The following is a 17620-nucleotide window of genomic DNA, read 5'->3' as shown; positions in this document are numbered from 1 at the left end:
CTGGGAATCACGGGTTCAACCCAATCAGCGGTGGTGGTAATAGTGACAAGTAGCATTTCCATAAAGTAATGTGACCCAGGACTGATAGGTCTCCCAGCCCGATTTCTGATTTATTATTTCTCCACAGTCACAACTACATGTACACAGAGAAGAGTGAAGTTGTTGAGGTGAGAGCCTGTACAGTAGTATCCATCAGGAAGGAGTTGATATTGAGAGTCTGGTGGAAAAACTGGGTAAGCAGGATAACTAGAAGCTGTCTGTAAGCTATATTTCAGAAATATTGGAAAATAAAGCATTAGATACTTGTGATATTTAAAAAAAGAATAAATACAACAAATTCACCTCAAAAAAGTTTTCAGATTTAGATTAGTTCACAAAGAAAATTCAACTGTGGGCTATACTCAAGAGGCTGTTAGTTATTCAGGAACTAGAATCAAGGACTAGATAAATGTACCCAGTAAAACACAAATAAGAAACAAAGGTCATTACCTGCCTATTGGACAAGACAGAATTCAAGTTTCAATATTTGAAAGACAAAGACATGAGGAAAAAGGAACACTTTTTACACTCTTGGTGGGATTATGAATTGGTACAGCCACGATGGAAATCAAAAGATAGGAATGGAACCCCCACATAAACCAGCTCTGCCACTCCCCAGTGAGCTATAGCAGTGCATACCTACCCATGTTTATAGCAGCACAATTCACAAGGACCAACTGTGGAACCAGCCTAGATGTCTGGCAATGGGCAGAGAAAGTGTGGTATATATGCACAATGGTCTTTTACACACCCCTGGAGAAGAAGAAAATCATGCCATTTGCAGGAAAATGGATTAACTTGAGGACATTGTATTAAGCAAAATAAGCCAGACTCAGAAAGTCAAGGATTATGTCTTCTCTTGCATGTGGAAGTTAAAGAGGAAAAATAAAAGGAAGTGTGGAGGGGGGTATCCCGTGAAAATCAGAGAGATCTGCAGAGAAGAGGTAGCAGACCAGGAAGAGGAAGGAAGGGAGGGGGGGAAAGGGGAAATATTGGGGAATGATAATGATATTTGTTGTTATATTGTGGGCATATACAAATGTGCACTGATGAATTCCACTATTATGTACAATCGTAATGCACTAATAAAACATGGTAACAAAAAATAAAAATATTTTGTTTTGCTGAGCAAAATAATTAACATAAAAACAGGCGTCTTCATCTAACAGAGACTCTTTGACCAAGACCTGCTTTCAGACTTGGTAGCAGAAGTTAGTGTCATGGCAGCCAGTTCCTGGTCTGTCAAGGAAGGAGACGTAGGCTGGGAATTCAGTCATCATGCTTATCATAGTTCCCGGATTTCTCAACACTAGCATCAACGTTGTCAGCATCTGGTGTTTATTTTCTATAGTAGATGTTTCTAGAAGGACCTTGTTAGAAGGCAAATATGCTTCCCTATGAAAATATATGAAAAGAGTTGGCTACTAAAGGGAACATTCTCCATGGGAGAATATCCAGCACTGCTTTTCTCATCGTAGGCGCCTACGGTCTGAAGTAGAAGGAAAGTTTTGTTTTGCTTTTGATTCTTAAAATCAAATTTTAGTTTTGACTCTTTTTAGAGAGATATGATAGTAGAGTGTGTTTTGACATAGTATATAGACGATAACTCATCCATTCTTGTGGCTGCACGTGATGTGAGTTTCACAGGAGGTGTGCTTGTATGAACACAGGGAAGTCACCTCAGCTTCATTCCACTGTCTTTCCTATTCCCATCCCCGCTTCCCTCACTCCCCTTTGTGCGGTCCAGTGAACTTCTGTTCTTCCCTCCCCGCACCGTGTTGTGTGTTAGCATCTGCAGACCAGAGAGGACCTTCGCTCTGTGGTTTCTCAGATGCCCTCTGCTTCCTTCTCTCTCATGTTAAGAAGATCTCAATTATTTTCTTAGTGGTTACCATAGCTAATGTGCGCTTGTGTCTGTGTCTGAGTGCGTATCTGTGTGTGTGTGTGTGTGTGTGTGTGTACACATTTATGTGTGAGGAGGTTGGGAGGCAGAGAGGTGGAGTGCGGGAGGGAAAGAGGCGGAGAGAGCAATGGTTTGGAGAAAAGTGTGGGAGACAACTTCCTAAGAATGTTTATAAGGTTGGTAAAAACATGGACAGGGCTACCAGGGGTCTCACTGTGGACTCTGTTAGAAAGGGTAGAGTCACAGAACAACAGTCAGTAAAAACCAGGTGCTCCCACACATGAGAGCATTCGGTACCCTGAACTCCAGAGGCCAGCCCGTGTATGATCTGCTATCTCTTATGATACAACCTGAGTGGTTCTTTTCTTTTCTTTTTTTGTAACAGAGATTGAACCCAGGGGTGCTTAACCCCTGAACCACATCCATAGCCCTTTTTATTTATTTTAAATAGGTTCTCACTAAATTGTGGGGCTGGCTTTAACCTGCAATCCTCCTGCCTCAGCCTCCTGAGCTGCTGGGATGATAGGCGGGCACCACTGTGCCCGGCCAATCTGAGGATTCCTGGGCAGCTATGTGAGAAACTGAGGTACTGACTAAAGGGGTCTGCTCCCACAGACAGGCAGAGATCCACCTAATCAAAGTAAGGGACACATGTAGTCCCAGGGAGTGGACTGAGACTTGGAAAATGGGCTGTGGGTAATGTTCCACGGTGGGATTTCTGCTGGAAAAGGACACGATGTTTTCAGTTTCACTGGCATAAACGTTCCCACCAGCAGCGACTGAAGTCAAGGATACTGAAGGCAGACTTGAGAAGATACGCACACGGCTCACCCCTGGACTTGGGACAACAGACCAAACACGTTTGGGGACGTTGGGAAGAAGGCACTACAGCATTCTGTTACAACTTTCCTGAGCCTGCTGGACCCCATGTGGCCTGAAGGCTCTGTCTTGTGGTAGAGAAGAGCTGGTTCCGAAGGGAGATTAGAAAGGAAGAAACCCATGACTTTCCAAGAAAGGATGCCAGCGGCCACGGCACGACCACAGTCGGTTAGAGGGTCTGGATTTCCCAGACTGGGGTCTCACTGAGGGAAGAGCATGATTCACACACAGTAGGCCTCACATGAGCTCCACACACACTCCACTTATGCAGCAGTCACACCCTGCTCCTTCCAGAGGCATGACTCACCCCGAGTCCAGCCCTGGGATCCCACATAAAATCTGTCCCTGCGGCTGGCTCCTCGTCTGTCCTGTCTCCTCAGGAAGCGTCTGCGGCTGCGTCTGAACCACGGTGAGTGTTCGATGGGAATCCAGAGGGGGGTGCTGAGCAGGACGGAGACGGGGCTGGAGAGAGACTCTGGGAGAAGGAGAAGTGGAGGGTGGAGGAGGAAGTGGAAATGATGGACGAGGACAAAAGACAGGGCGTATGGTTTGCTCTGGACCAAGCGGGGACCAACCTGGGCAGGGCTGTCCCTGCCCTCTGAGAGATGAGGGCAGGTGCTCTGTACTCCTTCTGGTGGCTGAGCTCAACACTCGGAGGGAAGCTTGTCGTAGTTACACAGACCCAAACACACATCAGAAAATGATGGTCCCACTAAGTTTTGAATTTGTTGCCTATGGATATACACGTGTCAGTAATGGACTTATTTATCCCCAAAATAGCACATCAGTTCCAATGTTTGAGTACCATTAGATTTGCCAGCTCATTACATGCTAAGACTATTCCAGAAGTACAAAGTGAAGACATCCATACTCTTTGCCTGAAGCAGGCTTCTGTAGATCCACATTAAATATATATCTATATCTTGACCTGTGGCCCTGGGAAAGGGAAGAATCTTGATGTCTGTGGATATTGAATATCTAATAGGTTTCTATCTTAGCATTCAGGTTGACTCAGCGTCACTAAGATGTCCTGCCAGCAGAACCAGCAGCAGTGCCAGCCTCCTCCCAAGTGTCCCCCCACTCCAAAGTGTCCCCCCAAGTGTCCCCCCAAGTGTCCCCCCAAGGGCCCAGCCCCATGCCCAGCTCCAGTCTCTTCCTGCTGTGGCTCTAGCTCCGGGGGCTGCTGCAGCTCCGGGGGTGGCGGCTGCTGCCTGAGCCACCACCGGCCCCGCAGGTCTCTCCGTCACCGACACCAGGGCTCGGGCTGCTGCGGCAGCAGTGGGGGCGGTGGTGGCTGCTGCGGTAGCAGCAGTGGCAGATGTACGTGTGGCAGCAACTGCACTTGTAGCAGCGACTGCGGCTGCTGTAGACACAGTGGTCAGCAATCCGGGGGCTCCTCTGGCTGCTGCTGAGGACCTGGGCGTTGAAGAGCAGAACTGAAGAATTAGAGGACCAGAGACACAAGGCAGCCTGGAGTCCAGCCCCCTCCTCATCCAGCCTTCCCTGACCCAACCCATCGACAGATGTGCAAGGTCAGCTTCCTGAGGCCGGCCCCGTGGCAGGGGCTGGACCTGGCTGCTCGGGGACTCACATCAGTACTGGTTTTCAGCAGGCTGTGGAGAGTGTTCTAAGTATGGGATTCACAGCAATAAACTCACGGTCAAGTCATCATCTGAGGTTTTGGGGTTTTTTTCACTCCTCTTCTTTTGTGACTCTATCCTAACCTTTCTCCTTGGTAGGAGAACAAGTTTTCAGCTTCTGCTACCTGGAGGAGAATAACGATTTAATTAAACAATTAACAATTGATTTAATTAAACATTAACAAACCGTTGGATTGTTAATGAATTAAATTTAAATACACATAGGGTTGTGTTAGAATTACAATATGATTCAAACTTCTAGGAAAATATTACCAGATAGAACTCTGAAATACATAGGGCTGAATATTCTATTTAAGCAAAAAAAAATAAGTTCATAAGTGTACATTTAGGCAATATTTCCATTCCCCCTGCCTTTCCGAATGTTAGGATTTGCAATTAGTTTCAACTTCAGCTGTGAACGGAGGGGGAAACTTAATGTCCTCAGTAGCAGTTCTGATTGCTGATTAGCTGTCGTGAGAATTTTAATCCACCAGGTAATTCCAACTGTCTTTTACTCATTTTTTATATTTATTTTTGTGTAGTAGTATTTTGTGTGTGTGTAGTATTTTTTTTCTTGTGTAGTAGTTTTCCATCCACAAAAACAAGGGTGGTCAGCTTGGGGGAAAAGCATGCTATGGCATGGCATGCGTGCTGTGACAACTTTTTGACTGTCATATCTAGAGATTTTCCATAGCATTGGGGTTTTTCTAAGCAAGGAGTATTAACAGCAGCACAGTGGTCCAGTTGAAAAGAATTATGTACCATACAGTTAGGAGTTCTAATAGGGAAAATTTCTTGAAAGTTCCTTCCTAAGTTAGGACCTTTGTAATAGGGTAATGCCAGATTCGTGGGACCCCAATAGACCTCCAGGAGCCGAATCCGATGCAATCATCACACAAGAGTCTTTATTGCAAGCTCAAGCCTGGACTCACAACTGTTCCCGACACAGTGGTCCCAGGGAGTAAGATCCGGTCCTTTGTTCATTGAGATTTTATAGGTTTTGGGGGATACTCTATGTGTCACTACATCACACAGCAAATCATTCCATACTGCGGGAAAATCAAACAACAACTCTTAACATTGATTGGCATTCACTGGTGGGAACAAGTTGGGGAGGGGTGATTGGTTACTACAAGAGGGGAATTCGTTTGAACTGATTGGTTTAAGCCATGAGGAGTGTACGTGCTGAACAACATGGTTTTCCAACATGTTATCAACCACCATAAACTACTGGGGGTCATCTGGCATCCCAGGTATTTCCCTGTCTCCTGCTGATTGGTGGCTGCTAGGGGGTTGCTATGGGTCCTCACCTAGCCTGACTGAGTCAGGGACACCTGGTGCAGCAGATCTCTCCTGTTATTTACAGACAAACAACTCAGCAGGATGGGTATGTGCCTAGGAGTGCTCTGTGGGTTTTTCCCAGGACAAGGGTCACGCCCCCTTCCTTAGGACAGGCTTTGCTCTGAGCTAGAGGCTGGTTTCTCAAAAATGGAGTCATGTCAGTTTCTCAATAGAAATATCCTAAAAAAATAAAAATTGAATGAAATGAGTACATTAGCATCCTTCTACCTAATTGCTATCAATTAACCCGATCTATCCAAATAATTAACAATCAGAGTCTCTCCTAAAGAGATATTATTCAGATTTATAGGTTGTCTGTCAAGTGTCTCAGGGTATGGTGGGGGGTGGGGGGAGGGATTAAGAGGCACATGGCCCTTCCTCCTGGAAGGAGTGGCACAGAGTTTTAAGCAACACAAACAAAAACATCATACAATATGTCCTGACCTGGTCCTGCGTCATGGCGATAGTGGGCCTTCCAGATTCTCACGGCTTCCTGTCCTGCTATGGAAGATGTAGAACTGGGTTGTAACTCAATTTTAGTTAAAGGTCTCCAAATAGATGTGAAGGTTCACACCAATGAGAGGTCCACTTCTAAGATGAGAAAGGTGACACTTGTGTCAGTGTATTTTAATTTTGTTGCACAAGGGTTGGTTAATACTACCTGATAGGATCCCTTTCTATGTGGTTGAAGGAAGTTCTTCATTTGATGTCATTTCCAGGAAATAGGATTTCCAGGATATCTTCACCTTCCAGGAGATCATTATTAAAAGAGTCCTTCATTAATTGTGATTTGGGGGTAAGAATCTTAATAAGACCCGGACAATAGTGGAGAACATCTCCCTTGAGGAGAGAGGATTCATAGCTTCCTACGTCTGGGCACCCAGAACTTCCTGTTAATATTTCAAAGGGGAAAAGATGGTGTTTTTCAAACAGGGTGGAAGAAAGGTTGTGTGAGACCAGAGGAAAGTTAAAAACCTCTGTCGGGGGGCTGGGGGCTGTGGCTCAGTGGCCAAGTGCTTGCCTCGCACATGTGAGGCGCTGGGTTCGATCTCAGCACCACATAAAAATAATGTATAACTAAAAACAATTGAAAAAAACCCAAACAAAACCTCTGTCAGTTTTGCCAGGTGTATCTTTATTGTTCCCTTGATACATCACACTAATTCCGAGGAGTTAGGGTGATAGGCATAGGGCACGGGTTGGAACAGTGGCCATATATTACAAAATCGTTGGTGAGTGAAATGTGTTCCCTGGTTGTCGTAGAATTTAGAAAGAAATCCCCAGAAGGAAATAATTTTTTTTTCCTAACTTGATTTCCCTACCATCTCCCTGCCATTAGACGCTTTAACACAATGAAAGAACACCAAGTCCTGTCTTAAAATATATTTGCATTCCTGAGAAGACGGCAACTAGACTAAGACTAATTGCACATCTCAAGCGGATCCAAGGGCAAAAAAACGGAAGCATCGCTGTCATCCATCCGGGCCTTTCCAGATGGTTAGGTCAGATGTGCACTGGGGATACACACTGGGAGAAACAGGAGGAGACGGTGTTCAATAGTGCTTCCCCGGCCATCATTTTATAGGGATCAGCTTTCCATGGGGCAACTGCTGTGTAAGAAAGATAACTGAAGTCCCTCGGGCAGAATGGGTCTGTCATTTGGTCCACACCATACGTGGGTTTGGGGAGAGAATATAACTCCTCCACTTTTCCATGTTTATAATTCCATCTGAGGGTCTTTCTTGTACCTCTTTTGAATGAGAGCCGTACCACGTAAGCTCAGTTCAAGAAACTTTCTTGAGTTGCCTTTAAAATATCTGGAACTTTTGGGCCATTTTTAATATTGATTTGCTGTCTTGAAGGGGTTAAGAAACTGGGTTTGGGTTGCTTCCAGGGCGTCTGAAAATCTCTGACTACTCCAAATGCATCCATATGGTCTTTGTAGATATTAGCCATTTTATCTTCTGCCAGTTGGCAGGCCCAGTCTAAGGCAATCAGTTTAGCTTGCTAGCCTGATTTTGCATCAAGAAGTGGATTGATTTATATGATTTCCACAAAAGAGACAACTGCAGTTCTAGCATTGTATTTCCCTGAGTCATTTCTTAAATCAGATCTATCCATGAACCACATGATGTCTGCATTGTCCAGTGGTGTTTCCTGTAGTTCCGGTTGGGGAGTGAGAAGCTGAGCCAAGTAACACACAGGAGGAGTCTTGTCGAAAGGAAGTGGTGGGAGAGTAGCTGGGCTAATATCGCCATGAGAAATAATGACATGAGTGACGTTAAGGGTAGGACTTCATGGGACGCGTGTCGCTGATAGAGTATTGTTGCATATCATGGAAGTTCAAAGCTGTTTCAACAGAAGGAAGAGTATAAGAATTAGAGGAGAGGCCATGTCTCTTTCTTCATCTTTAGAAACTGAACTGTGGGCGACATAGCTTCCATTTAGGGTGCACCCTTTGGCTACTCCATCTGATTATTGGCTCTAATATCTTAAAGGCCTGTTCTGCTCACTACACTTCTGAGCAAGAACTCCCCAAAGCATTTCCTTTATTTTCATGTACAGGAAAAAGTTATAATTGGGGTGTTCTAGTGCTAGGGCATTACCAAGACGTTCCTTGATGGTGTTTAGAGTCAGCTGTGTTTTTGCAGACCAGGAGGTAAGAGTCTACTCTGAAGGATTCTCTGAAGAGGTTATATCAATGTTGAGTCATCAGAGAACAGTTTGGTACCCTATTATGGCAGTATACGACTAATCCTAGAAATCCAAGAAGCTGACTTTTTGTTGGGGGCTCAGGGAAGGAAGCACCTTTGAAATTTAATCTGGGTTTATTAACAGTTTTTATTCTGAAGTTAGGTGTCCCTAAGTACTATTTGAGTTTGGCATAATTCAAGTTTATCTTTGGAAAATTTGTGTCCCTTTGGAGAAAACGGAGTCGAAAGATATATGCTGCCAGTTTGAGAGGCCTACAAATTTGGAGAGCATGTATGGAGATCAGCTACATAGTGAATTGGTGTGGATCACATTCAGAAGTTTAGTGTGCTTAAACAGATTTCCATGTTCAAGGAAAGAAAGTGAGGCCTTCTATGGAGTTGTGGAATATTATATTCCAAGTGTTATCATTTGGATCTTCAGTGCCCACCCAAATCTCACATGTTGAACACTTGGTCCCTAAGGCACCAGTGTTTTGAAGTGGGGCATTTAGGAGTTGATCCTATCATGGATTGATTAATCCATTTACGGATTTATAACTTAATGGGCTAATGGGGGGGTGGTAGAAACTTTAGGAGTTGGGACCTTATTTGGAGAAAGTAAGTCACTGGGGGCTTGAACTTAAAGGGTATATTTTGTATCTGGGTCCTTCTTCTCTCTGTTTTTTGGCCACCATGGTATACGTGACTGTCCTCTGCCACATATGTCCACCATAATGTATGGCTTTCCACAGGCTTAAAAGCAACCAGTTTAAGCTACCATGCACAGAAACTTCTGAGACTTCAGGCCAAAATAAATCTTTCCTCCCTGAAGTGAATCTCTTATCAGTACTTTGTCACAATGATGCAAAGCTGAATAATACATCATATATTGAAGGTTGTTTCAGGTCAGGTCAAACAAATATTGATCTCTCAGATCTCTTGGGATGTTAAGAAAACACTATGTAGGTCAGTAATTGTGAAGGCTTTGCCTCCGTGGGAATGGTGGATCAAAGAATATCAGAGGGCTGGGCACCACTGATGACCAGGAATCATAGTAGTGTTGATTGCTCTCGGATCTTGTACTAAGTGCCAACCCTTCCAATTTGTTTCCTTGCTAGAAAAATTGGAGTGTTATAAGGACTAGTGCAAGGAAAAATTGTTTTTTTCAGTTTTTTTCTCTATTATTAGTCCAAATGCTCTAATAGTTTCTACTTTTAGGTAGTATTATGTTAGGTAATAAGACTTTGATGGGGTATCTGAATGAAACTTTTCCAATAAATGTGAATGATTTATACTTCAAATGGTCTGGCAAAGTTTGTAATAAATTATGAGTATCATTTATCAGTTCAAACTCAGAAAAAAAAACTTTTTTGGATTTGAATTTCTTTGATTTCACTTTCTTCTTGCCTAACTGTCTTGCTCTTGCTTCTTTGGTGCCATTTCCAACATCATTTCTCTCTTTGGAGAGAAAGAAGTGTGTGTGTTGTAGGTTTTAAGACCTCTCTACTGAGAAGGTATAGGGGGCTGAAGGAAGAAATAGGAAAGAATGTGACCATCAAAATCCCAGTTGGAGCTTTCTAGGTTGAGATGTGTGTGCAATCAGAGGTTGGTGAGAAATCCCCACTGTTTGTTCTAGTTCATTAATCTGAGGAAGGGGAACAGAGGGAGTAGCTCCAGGGTCTATTAATGCACTTGTGTGTTCCCCATTTATAAAACTTTTATTTCCCTAAAGTATTGGCATGAACAAGTGGGGAAACCCCCTTTTGTTTTCTCAGAATAGCCCTATGCCTCTTTTTGTTGTTGTTGGAGATTTTTACAATCCTTTTTAAAGTGCCTGACATCTTACAGTTGCAACAGACTTTTCTTTTGATCCTCTCCTGGATGAAACTGTCTTCCTGTCAAGTGGCTTGGGTTTTCCAAAATGTCTGCTCTGGCAACTCGACTGCTGAAGTTGTGAATTTATTATTCTGGAAGACTTACTTCTTTGCTTTTCTTGGGGAGTCCATGAAAGATGGATAAAATTTGGGGTTTGAGTAGCTGAACAACTACGCTGATGTCTTTTGATCAACATAAAACCAAGTTGTCATCCAATCTGTTTAAAATGTTAGAATTTAAGAGGCTATCATTTTGGAAGCCAGTCTCTGCCATTTTTTTTTCTTTTAAAAAATTAATAGTAATATGTGATGGACTCACTTGGATTCTGTTTACATTGCTGGATTGTACTCCTATACACAACCTTTTGAAAGACCTGGGGTATGAAATCAAGGCGGGCCTTTGCTATGTGGTGAGCTTGTTCTCAATTTGGTTCTATTATCTTGCCCAAAACTCTAACCTATTATTATCATTTGCCATTTTTAATCTATTCTTCATCCCTTATTTCTAACACTAGAGTATGAACAACTGATGAAGCTCAGAGAAACCAGAATTGTAAGTGCAAAGATTTAGATCCAATTCCCTAGCAAATCTACAAAGATTCTGGTGCAGATCAGGGAATTCTTTGACAATTCTGTTAACCTTGGATTTGGTTCAAGGTTAATAGACTGATTCAGCTGGCTCTCCTCTTTCAGTGACAAGTTTATCCTTCAAAGGAGCTGTCACCAGCTCAGGGAGACCCTGTCTCTAAATAAAATATAAAATAGGGCTGGGATGTGGCTCCGTGGTCCAGTGCCCCTGAGTTCAATGCCCGGTGGCTCCCCCCATAAAGAAGCTGTTACTGTAGAAGTCTCTGCTGACCTAGTGTTCCCAGAAGGAAGTGACTGAGAAGGGGAGTGAAATTGGGAGATGGACGCTTAGACAGAGAGACTCCAGAGATGGAGGAGCAGGCATGAAATAAGATCAGAGCTGAAGTGAATGAAACTGAGAATGAAAAAAGATACACAGGATGCAACAAAGAACTGGTTCTTAGAAGAGATAAGAAATGTGGATAAACCCTCAGCCAAACCAACCAAAAGAAAGAGAGGGAAGACCCTGATTAACAAAATTAGTGATTAAAAAGGAGATATCACCATAGACACTTCTAAAATCCAGAAGATCATTCAAATTAGTTTGAAATTTTGCACTCAAATAAACTGGAAAATCTAGAAGGTATTGACAAATTTCTAGATACATATGACCTGCCCAAACTGAACCAGGAAGATATAGAAAACCTATATCAAGTAATGAAATTGAAACAATTAAAAGCCTTCCATTGAAGAAAATCCAGGGATAGATGATTTCTTAGCTTGGTTCTGCTAGACATTTTAAAGAAGAACTACAACCATTTCTCTTCAAATCATTCCATAAAGTTGAAAGTGGGGATGGGGTGGGGGTGGGGGACTCCCAAGTACAATCGATGAGTGCCCTGTAACCCTAATACTAAAACCAGACAAAGACACAGCAAGGAAAGAAAACCACAGATCAATATCCCTGATGAAAATAAATGCAAAAAGTCTTCATAAAATATGAGCAAACCATATTCAAAAACACACAAAGAAGACAATATACTATGACCAAGAGGGTTTTAATCCCAACATCCAAGTTTGGTTCAACATATCCAAATCAATAAACGTAATTCACACATAAATAGAATTAAAGAAAAAAACTCATATGATCTCAAGAGATTCAGAAAAATCCTTTGATAAAAACCTAGTACTCATTCATATTAAAAATTTGGGGAAATTAGGGATAAAATGAACTTAACAGGCTGTATAAGACAAAACCAAAGCCAACATCATATTGAATGGAAAAAAACTGAAAGCATTTTTTCCAAAATAAAAAACAAGAAAGAGAAGTCCCTTCTCACTGCTCTATTCAATATAGTTTTGAAACTCTAGCCAGAGTAATCAGTCAAGAGAAGGAAATTAAATGAATACAAATAGGAAAAGAAACAAATGATCTCTGTTTGATAGCATTATCCTGTGTCCTAGAAGAGCAAACACACACACACACACACACACACACACACACACACACACACCACCACCACCACCAGAAAACTTCTACAGCTAATAATAAATTCAAAAAAGTAGAAGGATTCAAGATCAATAGCTTTCAAATCAATAGCTTTCCTATACTCCAGTAGTGTATTCTGCTAAGTAGTCAGAAAAGCTATCTTATTCACAATAACCTCATCAAAATAAAATAGTTGAGAATTAATCTCACCGTGGAAGTAAAAGATCTTTAAAATGAAAATCATAGAACACTGAAGAATGAAATTGAAGACAACCTTAGATGATGGAAAGACCTCCCAGGTCCTTGTTGGATAGGCAGAATTAATATTGCCAACATGGCCATTCTACCATAGCAATATACAGCTTTAATGCAATGCCCATCAAAATACTAATGACACAGAAGTAGAAAAACAAACCTAAAATTTATATAGAGGGACAAAAGACCCAGAAGAGCCAAAGCATTTCTGAGAAAAAAAAAAAAAACAATGCTGAGTTATCACGAGGCCTAATTCCAATTTATACTTCAGAGCTGTAGAAATAAACAGCATGGTATTGGCATCAAAGCAGACATGAAGACCAAGGGAACAGAATAGAAGACACAGAGACAAACCCATATAAACACAATATTTGACAAAAGTTTCCAAACTCTGTGTTGGAGAAAAGGTAGCCTTTCAACAAGTGTTGGGGAAACGGTTATGTAAAAGAATGGTAATGGATCCCCATCTCTTATCCTGCACAAAAACCCAATCAAAGTTGATCAGACCTACAAATAAGATCAGAAACGTTACAGATGTTGATGAACTCATGGGTTCAGCACTCCAACGTACTGGTGCAGGCACCAACGTTCTAAACAAGTCCCTTGAGAAACAGAACCAAGGATCCATAAGTGGGGTGGATTAAATTGAGAAAAAGCTTCTGCACAGCAAAAGCTCTAGAGTGTGCAGAGAGAGCCTCCAGAATGGAAGACAACCTTTGCCAGCGACTTCCCTGATGGGATAATATCCCGAACATATAAAGAAGTCAAAAAGCTTAACACCAACATCAGATAACCCACTCACTATGTGGGCAAAGAACTAAACAGACTTTTCTCAAAATAAAGAATATGAATGGCCAACAAGTAAATGAAAAGATGTTCAACATCTCTAGCAACCAGGGGAATGCAAATCAAAACCATATTGAGACTCTGTCTCACTCTAATCAGAAGGGCCATTTTCAAGAATACGATAATAAAAGTTGGAAAGGATGTGGGGACAAGATACACTCATCCACTGTTGGTGGGACGGCCAATTAGTACAAGCACTCTGGAAAGCAGTGTGGAGATTCCACAAAATGCTAGGAGTAGAATCACTGTATGATCTGGCTATGCCACACCTTGGATTTTATCCCAAAGAACAAGATCTATATGCCACAGTGACACACAGCATTAATGTTTATAGCAACCCAACTATAAACAGCCGAGGTATGAAAAGAGCCCAAGTGTCCACCAATAGATGAGCGGATTGAGGAAATGTGGAATGAATACACAATGGAGTCTTACTCGGCCATAAGGAATGAAATGAAAGCATCTGCTGGTAAGTGGGTGAAACTGGAGCACATCAGGTTACGCGAAATAAGCCAGACTCAAAATACCAAGGGTCGAAGGTTTTCTCTCATATGCAGAAGCTATAGTAAAATAAGGGGTTATAAGGTGAGGATGGGGAATATCATAAAAACAGGGAAAGTCAGTGGAGTAGAAGAGGCGGATTGAGGAATGGTGAAGGAAATGTGGGGTGAATTTGACAAAATTACACGATATGCATGTATAAATATACCACGGAGAATCCCACCTTTATTCTACCTACAAAGCATAAAAATAAATGAACAAATACATGAGTGGAGAAAAAATAAAGCCGGAGTGCCCTTGGTGACTGCCCATTAGAAAGGAGATTGTGTTTGGAAGGCTGGTTTTCCATGATTTAGGTTCCCTGGAAAGTGACCAAGCCTAGAAGTGTGTCAGGTCAGTGTGTTGCTAAGGAGTATAGCGCCTCCAGGTGTCACCCTTGAGCCAGTAACATGGTTTATGGGTCTCCGAAGCCCAATCGTCTCACATAAGGAGTGTGCTCAGAGTGCCCAGCCATTGGCTTTCATGTGTGCCTCCAGATGATCTAAAGTTCCCTAACATGTTCTTCTGGTTGAAGTTCCTTTGAGACCTCTGCTTGTCACAGACCAATGTCCCCAATACTTCCGCTAAGGCTCCCCTAGTCTAGAGCATCTTTTTGAGTTGGAAGAACAAGGTCTCTTTGGATCTGCTGTCCTTGTCACGTGGTATTGACGATGAGTAAAACTGGTCACTGTCTAAGGAGACATCTAATAAAAATTCACAGCAGCATTTTTTTTTTTAATACCAGAGACTAAACCCAGGGGCAATCCACTGAGCCACACCTCCAGCCCTTTAATTGTTTTAACTTGCACATGACAACCCTTACCAGTAAGAAAAAAGTCACCCTGATTCTGGGGAGAAAAAGGAAGGCAGTTTTTAGTCCCCTCTTAAAGATATAATCTGAACCCAGCTCTTCTCCTTCATGAGACGTTACAGGATGGCATCGCAAATAAAGTCCAACCTTTACCAAAAATTTCCGGGAGGGCTGGACCTCAGGAGAAACAGGACCCTCTGCTTCAGCCCCTTCCCCAGAGTCAGGGAACACAAAGGGTTTGAGGCCAGCCCTTAACACGGAGTCTGGAATGAGCTGCCAAGGTCAAGGGGCGGATTGCTCCAAGGTCCTTTCAAGGTCACCAGAAATATCAAATTAAAACATAGAATCACACAGAAGATTCTGTAAGAAGCGTTTACCTGAGTAGGTGAGTGTGACTATCTGCAAACACAAGTGCTCTGAGTGGTGTCTGAGGAGTCTGGTTTTGTAGATGTAAAGGGTAAGAAAGGGCTTTCAGCAAACTGGTTGTCATGGTGCCTGGGTGGACAGAAGGGCACAGGCCTGGGATTGCCGTTCCTCGTCTGGGTTCTGCATTCCAGGGAAGATAATGGAGAGAAGCAGGGACAAGCCATTCTCCAAGTCACTTATGATTCTAATGGCACCTGCTGGTCTGCAAGGGACTAAGCTGAAACGGTTAATGGCTGAAGTTAACCTCATCATGAGACTTTGGGTTACAGAGGACTGGGACTGCAGCCCACAGGAGGGCCCCACAGGAGGGGAAGCCTGTCTGCCTTCTGCCCTCCCTCCTCCCTCCTTCCTTTGTGCTCCTTTTCCTCGCTCCCTCCCTCCCTCTCTCTTTCTTCTTTTGATTTTATTTTTGTCCTGGAGACAGAGATGTTCCCGTGACAGTGACTGACTTGGACTGGTTTGGGACCTCCCCTAAGGTCCAGTCCAGAAAGCAGAGCCAACCACTGTGGCTCTGGCAGACAGAGAACCACTAAATCAGTGTTGGAAGAACTAAGGAAGCAACGTCCGAAGGAATTATTTCCCCAAAGTCAGAAAACTTTCTTTTCTAACCCAGAGAAGCAAAGTGACAAAGACGTGGTCCCTGGGAGGAGGCAGCAGCCGCCACCCTGGGCCAACGGCTCCTGTTCACCCAGATTCTGGTTAGCCGCTGCTACTCCTCTGCCAGGGCTGGTCCCTGCTGCTCTCCGTGACTAGGATCTCTCAAAAGAATGCTAAACTCATATCAATTATAAACATCTGTGTGAGAGTCATTAACCAGATGTGAGGAATTCGCTCAGTAGAATGTTCAAAGAGTGAACGTGTTGTGTCCAGTCACTGACTGATCTAGAAATGCAAGGTTGGTGTATCATCATGAGAAAATACATTTCTCTACATTAGTGTTTTAAAAGGATTTACTCTCTGCTCTCATGGAACCCTCATTCAAGTAGCAAAGAAAGAAAAGAAATAGGTGAATTTGTAACGCATGATAAAGCTGCAGGAAATAAAGTGGAGATGGAGAATAATGATGTTCATGTCTAGTTTATGTTGTAGTAGAGAAAAAGGGGAAGGCTTTATGAACGATGCCGTCTAAGTGGGGACCTGGAGGAGATGGCAGAATTATTAGTTTTCTAATAATACAATGAAGAGAGTTTTCCAGTAGCTAGAAAAGCTAGCACGAAGGCTGTGGGCAATAAGCATCCTTGGTTTGTCTGGGGATCAGCAAGTGCAGCACAGAGGCCAGAACCTCGGCCCGGACAAGAGGGTTAGGAAGTGAGTCATAAGGGCCAGGAGGGCCAGACGGGGCCGCGCCAACCACAGCAGGAAGTGGTTGTACCCAGTGTGAAGGGAGCAGAGAGTGTTGGGCAGACCCACCCCTAATAAGCACACTCACGAGAAACAGAAGGAGGCTCCCTAGAAGGAAGCGGACGTCACTTTCCTGGGTTCACACATGGTACATGGCAGTGACACTCCACGTTGTGTGCCACCACGGGATGGGCGCCCATGCTCCATGTGTGTACACGACAGGATACATCCTCCTGTCATATGTCACCAGAAGAATGAATTAAAAAGACGAAGAAGTAGAAGAGGCCAGTGGAAGAAACCTGTGGTCAGCATTGAAGCAACCCTGCTATTCAGATTCTGAAGCAATACGACCACGCAAAAATATTCCATAGAAATTGGAAAAGTTTACCATTTTTTAAGTGACAGAGAGAGAGTGAGAGAGAGAGAGAGAGAGAGAGAGAGAGAGAGAGAGAGAATTTTTTAATATTTATTTTTCAGTTTTCGGTGGACACAACATCTTTATTTTATTTGTATGTGGTGCTGAGGATCGAACCCAGCGCCCTGCGCATGCCAGGCGAGTGCGCTACGGCTTGAGCCACATCCCCAGCCCCAAAAAGTTTACCATTTTGATATTATTCTCCACCTAGGGAACATAGGAAAATTTATGAAAGACTACTAGACTTAATGAAAACATTCAGGAAATGGATAGAGATAATGATCAATGGAAATCAATGGATCTCCTTTAATGCATAGCTATCTTCTAATTAGTGGATATATTAACATTTTTTTAGAAGATTCAAAAATTAAAGACAAAGACACCCACTTCCAATATGACTGTGTTAGGCTGAAAATGGCCTTCCAGATATGTCCTCGTCCTCATCCTGAAACCTGTGAATGTTGCCCTCTTTAGCAAAGAGGAGCCTCTGCCGTTATCAAATTCAGCATCTTGAGAGAGTGAGATGACTTGGGATTATGGGAATGAGCCTTAATGGCATCA

This window comes from Ictidomys tridecemlineatus, chromosome 11 (genome assembly GCF_052094955.1).
Source record: "Ictidomys tridecemlineatus isolate mIctTri1 chromosome 11, mIctTri1.hap1, whole genome shotgun sequence".
Taxonomy (NCBI): Eukaryota; Metazoa; Chordata; class Mammalia; order Rodentia; family Sciuridae; genus Ictidomys; species Ictidomys tridecemlineatus.
This window is presented reverse-complemented; position numbering follows the sequence as displayed.